This window comes from Frieseomelitta varia, unplaced genomic scaffold (genome assembly GCF_011392965.1).
Source record: "Frieseomelitta varia isolate USP_RPSP 00005682 unplaced genomic scaffold, Fvar_1.2 scaffold_165, whole genome shotgun sequence".
NCBI lineage: Eukaryota > Metazoa > Arthropoda > Insecta > Hymenoptera > Apidae > Frieseomelitta > Frieseomelitta varia.
In genome coordinates, this window is record NW_025109361.1 from 1,024,909 (window position 1) to 1,036,981 (window position 12,073).

At 41.6% G+C, this 12,073-nt stretch overlaps 1 protein-coding gene and 1 long non-coding RNA gene across 5 annotated transcripts in view; one reads left to right on the top strand and one right to left on the bottom strand.

Annotated features, from left to right (window-relative positions):
- Positions 1 to 12,073, bottom strand: part of LOC122538508 (puratrophin-1) — a 109,781-nt gene that overhangs the window by 40,745 nt on the left and 56,963 nt on the right. The gene's annotated exons all lie outside the window — the stretch shown is intronic.
- LOC122538510 overlaps positions 1 to 12,073 on the top strand; it is a 51,408-nt gene that overhangs the window by 36,675 nt on the left and 2,660 nt on the right. Inside the window, exon 2 of the long non-coding RNA XR_006308860.1 lies at positions 9,497 to 9,726. This is a non-coding gene — a long non-coding RNA (uncharacterized LOC122538510). The remainder of the gene's footprint in view (positions 1 to 9,496; positions 9,727 to 12,073) is intronic.

The window sequence follows — 12,073 nt, forward strand, 5'->3', positions numbered from 1 at the left end:
AATGTCGAAAACACAAAGCAACCCTGGTCGCTGGTTGTGGAAACACGAAGCACGTTCTCGTAGCGCGTGGTGCAACAAGCGTCTCTTTTCGGCGAACCCCCAAGCGCGAGTTGCACGCGCCATATGGCTGGGGACGATCGATCGATCGCTGGCTGGCTGGCTGGCTGGCTGGTTGGCTGGGTCTGGCTCGACAGGAGAGGAGAGAATGAAAAACGCGACGCGCAGGGAAGTGTCCCGCATAGGAGCTTGTTGATAGAGAGAAAGAGAAAGACACTAGGGTTCGCTTTTGCGCAAGAAACGTCGATAAAAGGCCGGTGGACAGCGTTTTCTATTGTGCCGTTTCTCGGATTGCATCCGGTGTAAAATTTCACTTGGCTGTCTCGTACGTCGTTATCGAGCCATTCCCTCCCTTCCCTCCGTGCCGAGCCTTGTGGTGGTTTTCACGGGTTTTTGCTGGTGGCTTGCCACACGTGAGACTGGTTTCGATATTCAGCCGTTCCCCCCCTCCGCGGATAGATCCATCATCGAGTCCTCGACGACACGTTTTTTTTTTTTTGTTTCTCAAGGAAATTTCATTCCTGAACGAACGAATAAAGTTATTGCGAGCGCGCTTCTTCGTGGTCATCGGGATATTATGCAGCTGTGTATTCGTGTATACAGATGTTGTTTGCTGACTGGAGGCAACATAGTCGCGGAAATTTATATAATTCCAAGGCGATAAAAGCTCTCTCGGTTTTGGTTTTGCTCAGTTTTGTTTCGATACCCGGGTATCGTAATCGCTTCCTGGTGGACGCCAGATGTCCGCGTTTAATACCTCGTCAAACATTACAGTTACATCTCTCTTTATCGATATTCGATACGATTACGACTTGTGGAGAAGTTGGTTGAAACGCAGGGTTCATCGTTTCTTTCGAACGCAACTTATCCTACGCATCTACGAAGTATATTCATAAGCTTTCAAACTTCTTTCAACCTTCGTGGTTAATATCAATTTCAAACTTCGAACAAATTTTCGACAGTTCTTGCAGGATCTTCTCATTTCTCAACAAAAGAAACAAACCACTCCAATGGATATTCGATCTCTCCTAGAAGGACTTACTCAAAGGATTAACCACTTGCGCTGGCAACTGATTGCGGACCATAACGAGTGACCAAATCGTATACAATAATTCGTCGCATTCTTTTTGAACTCGTCGGTATGACATCACTGGGTAAAAATTATTGGGAAATAATAAATTTATTATTTGTTTTCTGCCTATTTTGTTTTACTTAAATACACTCAAAACTGACAAAATATTACAATTTTGAAACAAAAAAATTCTCAACGTGCGTGGCACGTCGTTTCAGCGCAAGAGGTTAAACGGGTAACTCTGCGCAAACTCACTCGAATATTGAGGCCTTCGCTGGGCACCAGCTCTCTATGCTGGAAAGCAGCGCAATTAATTACGTTAATAATATCTCCGTTTCTGTTTATCCTTCACGCCAGAAATATCTCAGGAAAAAGAGAAAAAGAGAAAAAGAAAGAAAGAAAGGACGCAAAAGCTAGCAAGACGAGCGTCTCGAATCGCAGGAAATAGACCGGAGGGGGCAACAATTCGCAGACTCGCGTTCGAACGTGAGTTCGGGCGACGACCAGTCGTTTCTATTTATACGAGTGAATCGAGCGGAAGAGGGATTTTCGAAAGGCGCGTTCGATTCCGCTGGCACGTGCCCGTTCGCGAATTCGTTCGCGCACGTGTGCGCCGAGATTCAATTAATCGCTGGACAGGGCGTCGACACGTGATCTTGCGATACCAGCAATAGCGTCGCACCGCTCGTTCGTCGATGCCCGTGCAAACAAGTCGCGATGTTTGCGCGATAACGAGACCGTGAGAAACGCCGTCCACGAGCGGGGAATATCGCGATTTCGACGCCGCTGACCTTTTGCCTGCTTTTCGCCGCAGCTGCAGTCCCCCTTCTCCCGTTCTTCCCTTGCTTTGATCGGTCGACGATGCCTGGCGTGGAGGAGAGTTCGATACGTAATGGAAAGACGCGAACTGCGGGGGTTGAAACTGGTTTGCAGAAGAAGGAGAGGAAATGGATTCGAGTGCCGATGGGAGAAACTTGACAAAGATAACGACAGACTGCTCTTCTTTAGGTTTTTATATTCGTGCAGAGTTATTAGCGGATTACAAGTAGGAAATCGAAAGGGATGAGGAAACCTCATTACTGGGAATTTCTTCCTGAGGCGTGCGGCCTAAGGTTTGAAACTGTTTGTTTTAGCCTCCCTCAACACATAAAACAGGAATGGCCAACTGTGGCGCATAGGGCAAGTTTTGGTAATAAATAGAAAGAATAATGCAAGATGTAAAAACATTGAAATTAACTCGACCATGTTCAAAATTTAGTCAATATATTGTCACGATCAATTTTTCTTAGTTTTTCAAAAGCAAAGTTTGATACTCTCTCTTTCTCTGTTCAAACTGATGTTGACTTGATAAATTTTATTAAACGTCAAAATTTGCACAAATATATATATATATATATATATATATATATATATATATATATGCACTTATAGACGCGGACAAGCTTTCTCCTCCATGAAATTAATTAAGAACAAGCACCGCAGATCGAGAATGACCGATGAGAATTTAGAAAAATTCGATGATTATCAGTACAACCCCGGACATGAATAATTTGGCCAAGAGCAAACAGGCTCGTAAATCCCATTAAAAAACAAGTTATTTTGTCTTTTTCCAATGTCCTTCCTATATATTTTACTATTTATAAACGTTTTTGTTGTTGAAATAATTTAGTGGCGCATCGAAGCTCACTTGACCACCAAACTTTGGCCACCTTTGACGTAAAATACGAGAGTATGGTTGTGTATGTGTATGTGTGAGTGTGCGGGGACGAAGATTTTGAGGGTGAAGAAGAGAATATCGAATCACGTGATAGCGTGCAAATCTTGAGAGAACTATAGAGAAAACTTAATACATATCTCTTTATCATCGTCGTGATTCTTCTATACTTGTTCAGTTCTTCTTCTGATTATTTAAACGTTAACAAACTATTTACTATAAGCCACTATGGGTTTCAATTTTTTGTTATTTTCTTCTACAAGTATTCGTATGAAATACTCGAAACACTCGTCACGCTGTTTTCTTTGACTTTTGTCTGAAAACTTTATTTATTTATTTAGGTGAGTTCCTTTGTTATTCGATATGATTAACTTTTTCAACGAGCAAGATACTCCAAAGGAGAGAGACGTTCGAAGAGACAGGAAGAAGAATCGAGAAGTACAGCGGGATTAAACAGGCGATATAAATCTAGAAATATTTAGCTACCAGTTTCTTTCCTTTTTTTTCCTTTTTCTTCTTGCCCGTAAAAATCATGAATATGCATAAACGTCCAACGTCCAGTTATTAAGTGGGTGGAGCAGATTGATATATGGGACGTTGGAATAAGTCTCGTTGTAAAGTACGATCGTCTCTCTTTCTCTTAGAAACGAGTCAACGGTTCTGCGCACCGCCTAATCCTCCAGGTCTGATTTTCTCTTCCTGCTCGCGCGAGTAACGAATCACAGGCTTAACGAGCGATATCAACGAACAACGAGCAGCCAGAAAAAAATGGCAAAGCGACAAAGTCGTTTTCTTAACTCAAGGCGGCAGGGAGGGGATGAAGCATAAAACGCGCTCAGGTCACAACGCATTCATCAACGGGGGGGAAAGATCCTCGCCGAGAGCGTGTTATTAAGGATCAACCGCGCATCCTTTCGGTCGCGATAAATTACTCGCGCGACGACAGTCAACGGCCGCGATCACTTTTCCCAAGCGCGAGGTGAGCGCCCGGCCGTACCAGCGTGGAATCAATGAGAAAGAAAGCGTCGGTCCGCGTATGATTAACCGGCCCCTCGGCCACCGGGCGTGTAATTAGGAGCTCAGGATACCACCGTTAGACGTTTTCCAGCGTGGGTAACGATACTCGTGGGTACTCGTTGACCCTGGACGGTTAATTTATTCTCCCCGGCGCGGTTCTCTCGCGGGGGAGAAAAAAATCGCGTAGCAGGGCGGAGGATCAAACTCGTCTTGACCTTGGCTCGATCATGGGAGTGACACGATTCCGCGCCGTCGTGGAATGTCGTGGTATCCCAAGGACGAACGATTAGCGGTTAACGTTGTAAGTACACTGAGAAATTCGATTCGTGTCGTATCAACATCGATCGCTCCATTCCACGTGGACTCGTTTCATGCGAATAAAAAAGTCTGCGCGTAAATAAAGTCTGTCGGTACAAAAAAAAAAAAAAACTAAATGTTGAAGAGAAAAGGCTGGTACAAGTTTGTAGAAATACATATTTATTTACACGTAGGTTAATCAATAATAATAATGACATGTCAGGAAACAAAAGTAAATTTTATTCAGTGTTGCTACTGCAATTCAAAACGATCAACTTTTTCTTTTCAATTTTTGCACAGAGACTCGTTATCCTCGTCGCTTCAAATATTTGCAAGTTCGACTTTGTTTTCATTGTTAATTTTCTCGGATGATTTGCTCTCAAACTTATCCTTTGCCAAGTTTTCACAAATTCGCTGCAACGTTGAAATTTCAAGGCTCGTTGAACGTTCGTATCAACGTCTGCAATGTATTTTCTGGCGTAAATAGTATTATAATTTAAAGAGAGACTCGCGTAACAAACGTAATGAACCTGGAAGAAGGCTCGACTTTGAGATGTCTGTGATTCGGAGAGATCGATCTGCAATCGTTTTTCAGCGACTGACGATGGGCGTCGGCTAAGGATCGAGCATATATTTCAAATCAATCGTAATCGATGTTCAGTCGGAGGTGTGCAACTCACTCGGTTGCAAGTCAGGATTCTGATGCTTGAAAAGGCTCGGATTCTCAACCCGAGAGAAAGGAGAGTTCGCATGGAATCGATGTCCTTGCGAGCAAGCTGGATGTCAAAGCTGGAGCGGGTTCACGGAATCCGGACTCGTAAACACGCCACTGCCATTTATTTTTTCAACGAATACATTATCCCGGTCTTGTTACGTACCGAATAAGCGAACTTTGACCGCGAGATCCAAGGATCCGCTTCCTCAAGGTAGCGACAGGTTTTGCGCTCCAAATTAACCCTCTTGCAGATCACGTTCGTCTTTTTTTACTAAAAACTGACTCTTTTGCAAGTCGTGTTCATGTTTTATGCATTGTAAATTACTTGTTGGAGGTGATATTCACCTTTTTTTGCAAATCAAATTCGCGAATCAAGTTTCTCTACGAATTTGTTTTCTTGAGCCATTGTAACGGAAAGAAAATCCGATGTAAAGTTATTATTGCGAAATGAAAATTTCATTGCAAACGAAAAAGTTTGAAACGTGAAATGATACGAAATTGACGTAAAATACTTATTTAACGCTGAAAGTATTTATACATTCATCTACGTATTCATATAGTAATTATGAAGTGATAACGATATAGAATGATTAGTAACATTCATTAAATGTTCATGACTTGAAGGATCAGTTAAAATATTTCAAGCACGGGATTCTTTGAAAAAAGAATTTTCAATATTTGCGGAAAAAAATAATAAATGGTAGAAATGATACCTAATAACCTCACGCACTTTCTGAGTTTTGAGTGGAAGGTTATTATTATACAAAACTAATTTCAATCACTTATGAGTCATTCACAAGGTGCAAAATTTGATCAGCGAAAGGATTAATTTATAGTGCGAAAAGGTGCACTACGAATCAACAAAATGGTTAATATAAATGCAAACCCCGTACAGAGACAATCGCAGATCATTGATAATGGTGCCTTTGCTACCATCGTAATCTTGAATCAAGATCGTTACGTAGATAAGGTACGAACGAACAAGACAAGAAAATTCCGACCGATTACGAATCGAGACATAATTAAGTTAAGCCAGCGTTAAACAAGATCTCTGGAACCGTCTAGCTCCAATCACAAGTCGCAGCACGCTTGGAAAAGAATCTAGTTATACAATCGCTTGAGGAAGTGCGCGCGTACTCGCGATATCGCGGATCTAATCCGGTACTCCTTGCGCCGCGGTAAATTAGATTCGTTTAAGACAATTCCCGTGACAGTCGTTGCGATCAGCCGGTGCCCTGTTCGGTTCGAGTTGCTCGGACGTAAAAATGGAAAAAAAGAGAGAAAAAAAAAAAAAGAAAATAACGCCGACGATCGGGTCGTGACAATGCACGACGGAGCATCACCATGAAGCACGTTCGATCATTCTTTTTGCTGAATCGGCCTGAACGGACACTCCTTAATCGGCTAACGAGACACTTAAGTATGAATCCCTCGCGACGCTCAGCCCGGATTACAAGCCACTTTCATCGCAAGTATGCTATTGTGCGTATGCACCGGCATTACATATTCGTTACGCGGATCCCGCGTTATTCTTCGGAGCTAACGAACTCCAGGTTCACTGGACTCCGCGCCGCGTCCTTGAACGGAGGCCCTCCGAGTTGTCCCGAATCGCGACACTTGCAGACACACTTTATCGCACGTAGTCTCGACGCGTCAAGTACGAGGCTTGTACGGGGTGGAAAGAAAAATTCGTCCGTGGCTGTCATAGATGAATTCTACAATTACGACTTGACAGAGATACATGTAAAGAACCTGCCACGAAATTGACTTTGATTTTGAACTTCAAGGTCGAAAGAAAATTTTTTTTCTTGCGTTGTATTCTACTCATCATGAAGGTAAAACTTTCCCAAGGAACCTGATAGTTCTCTTGAAAAATGGCAAAAGAGTTAACACTACGTGTGTTCTAACAGCGACTTTATGGTACTGGACGAATTTATATTTCGAATAATATTATTTTATTATTTAGACTCACACTGATGCTACATACTATGATAAATGAAATGTTCGTGAAATATAATACGAAAATTACGTAAAATAGATATCCATGCGTTCAGAATCATAAAGTCGCTGTTAGCACGCAGTGTCAAATGATCAAGAAACTTCTTTATCATTATTAGGTTGCGATCTATAGTTTGTGACGAGTAGAATATAATGCAAAAAAAAAGAACTGATCTTGAAATTCAAAGTCAAACTCAATTTTGCAGGTTCTTTGTATCTCCATCAAATCGAAAGTGTAGAATTCATCTGTCACAGCCACGAACTGTACAAAATGATCGCAGTGTCGTTATGGCGTGGACGTTCACTCGATCCTATAGGTTATGCACGTAGCCAGAGACATTTGTCTAGTCACGGAGCTATGTAATCGTGCAGTCGCAGACGCTCGATCAATTCGGCATCAACAAGTGGATATAATCACAAAGTCTTGTACGCTCGTGATACAACGGAGTAAACATCAAACTCGTTGGTCTGTCAAGGGAGACACGAGGAATCGTCAATTTGGAAACGCCAGGTTGTGTCGGTAGTTGCGATTTCTAATAACGCGCAATTACACCGGCCTCCAAGTGTCATTAGAAGTGCAGTTTGTTGTCTGTTATTATCTCTCCTGGTATTAATGCCACGCGCTTTCAGCGGAAATTTTCAGACGAAAATTGCTGTCCCTTCAGACTCTCCGAACGAACCATCCTGCTCAACGCGCGATGATTTCGTTTGGCTAGACGTTATTGAAATTCAATTAATAACGAGGAATCGTACTTCTTGCGTGAGTTTACGGATCGTGAGGCAGAAACATTTCCAGGAAAAGGGAATCGAAGGGATTTCCTACTTACAGGTCAATCCGCCGGGTGTAATCTTCTAGGTCTTCGCGACGCGCTGACTCGTTCGCAATCTAGATCACTCGTGAACGTGTATCATTACACGGGCGAGCGATAACCGGAGAAAATCGTTAATTGGTCCACGTTCACGGGAGAACCGGAGCCGCAGAATAACTCTCGAGACGAAGTGGCCTCGAGGCCGTACGTTCGACGAAAAACAAAAGGATAGACGAACAAGACCGACCGTATGTTGCGAGACACGTTCCTCTTGTTTCGTTGTTTTACGAAAGTCGCGATAAGTCTAGGGAATAGCGGCCGATTTAGTTGAACAGTGTCGAAAGTGTAGTAACCCAGTGGCACGAATATCGACGGGCCCGTGAACGCTTCCTCGCCGCTTTTCTCGTTCGTGAGTGAATGTGCGAGCTCTGCTCGTTCATTGTATGCCAAATTCTGCGCTCCTTCCGACGGCTTTTGCGTCAGACATTGTAAATAAAAGCGAAGCAACTACCAAAGCCGGCGGCCTTCGTCGGGACGAAACGTACATCTGTATGTACGTACATCTCGCGAATAACGATTCGCGTTTCTCGCCAGTGATCGTGCCGTTCTCTTGTCGAATACGAATGAAGTTTCGCCCGAAAACAAGTGATAAATTAACTGTTTGCCCTCGGAAACTTTTTTTTTTTATATATCATCTAGCAATTTATTTACGAAGTAGTATCATTTGAAATTTTTGTATTATAAAAACAAAGGAAGTTCGAATTAGCTCAGATATAAGTACGATGGTCCCCTTAAAAGTGACAGTCGAGTGCAAAGAGTTAACTTACAACTGGTATTACTGATAATAAGTTTAAGTTTGGTTCGTTATATTTTGCGCGGTGGATATTGTCACTCGTATATCCAAAATTATTGTAATCAGCTCTAATTAAAGGATTTCAGCTGATCCTCCTTGCGTGGATATGGAAAACAGATTTCACGAGATTTGCGTGAGAGTCTGTCACGGTGGTTGAATAAAGTTCTAGGTTTATATTGAAAGTACCAAAGAGCGATTTAATTGTTTAAATGCGCATGAAACGCGAGCTCGTTTGCGAGGCATAGGAAGTTTAGCTACCGGGCAGAGAGATAGCGTATGGAAAGTATGTCGATAAATTAAGGCCAATTATTTGACTCCGCAGTGAACCAAATCGATCGTTTTTGTTCCCCGGTTTACTATACGACAGGCCTCGCTTTTTAAAAGCTCTTTTCCAAGCATTTAATAGATTGCTTTTAATTAGATACTAACCAATGCTCTCACTTGTTACACGCCGGGCTATTTTTGTTCACTCGAGAAGCATTTACATGATCCTAACAGCGTTTCTTATGGTTATTTATTCAAATATATAGAGCAATCGTACTACACACGTGTGGTACCACTCTTTAAAAAGCTTTCAAAATATTTAAAAATAGGTTGAATATTTTTTCATATGATTTTCATTGGATTTTCGAGAAAACCAAATTTGAAAACTTTTTAGCATTTACATGATCCTAATCATTTAAATATATAAAGCAATCATACTACACAGGTTGCCCAGCGACATCATTTTTAAAAGAGTTCAAAATGTTTTCAAACATGTTGAATATTTTTTTCATACTATTTTCGTAGGATTTTCGATAATTTGAAAATCATTTAGCCGAATATGTTCGAGAATCTTTTCGAGAACAAAATTTCATTCTTCGTTCTTGACTCAAGTTCACATCACGCTGAATAAACTTTCAAATTTAACTTATCGATTACAAAGCACCATGAAAGCACAATTCTTTTTTCGTTCATTCCTTAGGAACGACTGCTTCGTACCACGGATGAATGGGACACCCCGTACATGAGCGTATCCAGTTGCGCGTTAATGTCGACATTGTACATTTCGCAAATGTCCCTCATCAGCATGTTCGCGTCGTATAGTTATCCATAAACGTTTCCCGGCGCTATTAAGCAGCGATGAACAAAGCTCGAGAGGACAACCAACACGTTTCCAACGATGACATCTCCTCGCTGAGGAGAGATATTAAGGTACAGTTACGTTTTCCACTCATTCCTACGCGGCGCAGGTACGCATATATCGGGTCGCCTATTTCATTTTTTATGAGGAGCACGTACGTAACTCGGGGCTGTCGAAGATTCTTGAACGAGCTGTATAGATCGGTTCGGCGTGTACCGTAACACGTGGAACCTCGTTTCACGCGATCAGGGACCGTTTTCAATCGAACTTTGCGCCTTCGTTTTACAAAAGGGATCTCTAGGCTAACAGATGCAACTGCAACTCGCTGGTAACGACACCGAGTATCGTCTTACGTGACGAAAGATTCGATATAATATCGTTTCGAACGTAATGATTTGTGCACGTAAGCATTCACACTGGGACGCAGAAACTTTTTCGATAAAATCCGACGCAAACGACACGAGTGACGCGTCATCCTTGCGAGTTTACATCGTGACGTTGCAATTTAATAAGCTTCCATTTTCAAAGGTGCAAAACATACAAGCGCGCGATCCTGGGCTACTTGAGACACAAAGCTGCTGAATCACATAGACATCGCATTCCTAGTGCGCTAGTTCGTACTAGATCCCACGCTACAAATTTTCGATATCGCGTTGCGTTCTATCGCCAACGTGCTTCTTTTGTTACCGATTGTTTCACATACGAACAACCAGAATAGTTGCATGACCAAAATTGAAACAATTGAATAAGAATGTTATCATTTGAATAATTTTACCCAGGAATGTTCACGATGTCCCTTTTGTAGAGTACTTACATTTGCAGACTTTTTCCCCTACCAAGCACGCGAAAAATAAAATAAGAAAAATTTTGGACGAGCGTCTTGAAAATACTCTTCGCATCGCCACTACCCGTATCAAACCAGATGATTGATGAACCAAGGTATTTAAGAAACAAGCTCAGCTCTCATTAAAAATTTTCATACTTTTTCAATTAATATAAATATATTTTTCTGATCAGTGAATTGTTTCGATATAAAAGTTGTTTCAACGATATAGATTACACCGAACTGATAAAAGAAATATGTAAACTATGCGCGGCCCTCGAGATCTAAAAGATTCGTGAAATTTACTTCGTTTTGTCGCTGCGTCCATAAATCCGCGATTTTCTCTCTCTCTCTCTCTCTCTGGAAATATTTCGCCGATTAGTTCGAAGCGCCCTTAACGGGGTATTCTAGTGTGAAGTGCGTGTTTTTTAACTTTGTTAGGAAATTTTTTGCAAAGAAATTATTATACTTTTTGCAGTCAAATTGACAAAGTTTATTTGTACGTATTTCAATGACGTTTTAAAATTTTTTGGGACAAAAAAAGTTAAAATTAGTGGCACTGCATACTCAAACATAGTCGCTTTTAAAAAAGATCGTCTCACGATGTCCACGATTCCGGCCATTCTGCTTGTCGGAAATAAAAAAGACGTGAATGTTCCTTAATTAATATGAGTTTGGTTATACCAGGTACCAAACGAAAGAAAAATGTCGGTAATTAAGAAAATAGCGATACTTTGAAGTTTGATTATCGATTTTTGCATGTTTTTGTTGAGCTTCGAAAGCCTAAAAAAACATAAAAAATAAAATTCTTTGGTTGATTCTGGTAGGGGCTATAGTCACACATGTACTAAATGCGTACTTAAAATTTTGGGTCAATTGGTCAAGTAGATTTTGAGATGTCATGGACACCGTTCTGGAAAACATAGTTTCCAGAAATATGCCTTTAAAGTTTAGAATTGCGGTAATAACGACCCTGGTCGTCGCGTCCTTCAAACAACCATAACTTTGTTAATTTTACATGTTCACATGTAAGGTTACATGTAGAGATTTATTTTTGAAACTATGTCCTTTAAGAATATGCAAAAAAAGAAAAAAAATTGATTTTTTTCAAAAGTTCACACTAGAATACTCCCTTAAACTCCCCCCGGGAGAACTTTATTACCAAGGAAACGAAAAGGCAACCGAGGTCGTTAACGAAGGCTGGTATCGCTGGTATCGCCTTCTGGAATCGCGGGTAATCTTGCCTCTCGATATTTCATCGACTTATTTACATTGCGCTGGGGCCTCGACAGCTCTAATGTCAGCCTCTATTTCGTCGATTTGCATGCGAGATTACAGGGAAACGTACGCCCAGTGGCGGGGCAGCGATTGGCGAGGGTAAATAATGCGAGCACCTCGAACCACGTTCGTATCGTTGAATGGCAGAAGGAAGGGATCGGTCTTGTCTGACCCGGAGATAGAACCAATTCTATCCAGAGCAGATCTCCACGTTCGAACGAAGCACGTTTCTCTCTCAGCACTTTTTATTTAACACTACATACAAGCCGACACCGTGATTTGCGCGTCATTTGTAAAAAATAATGGTTAACAGCCAC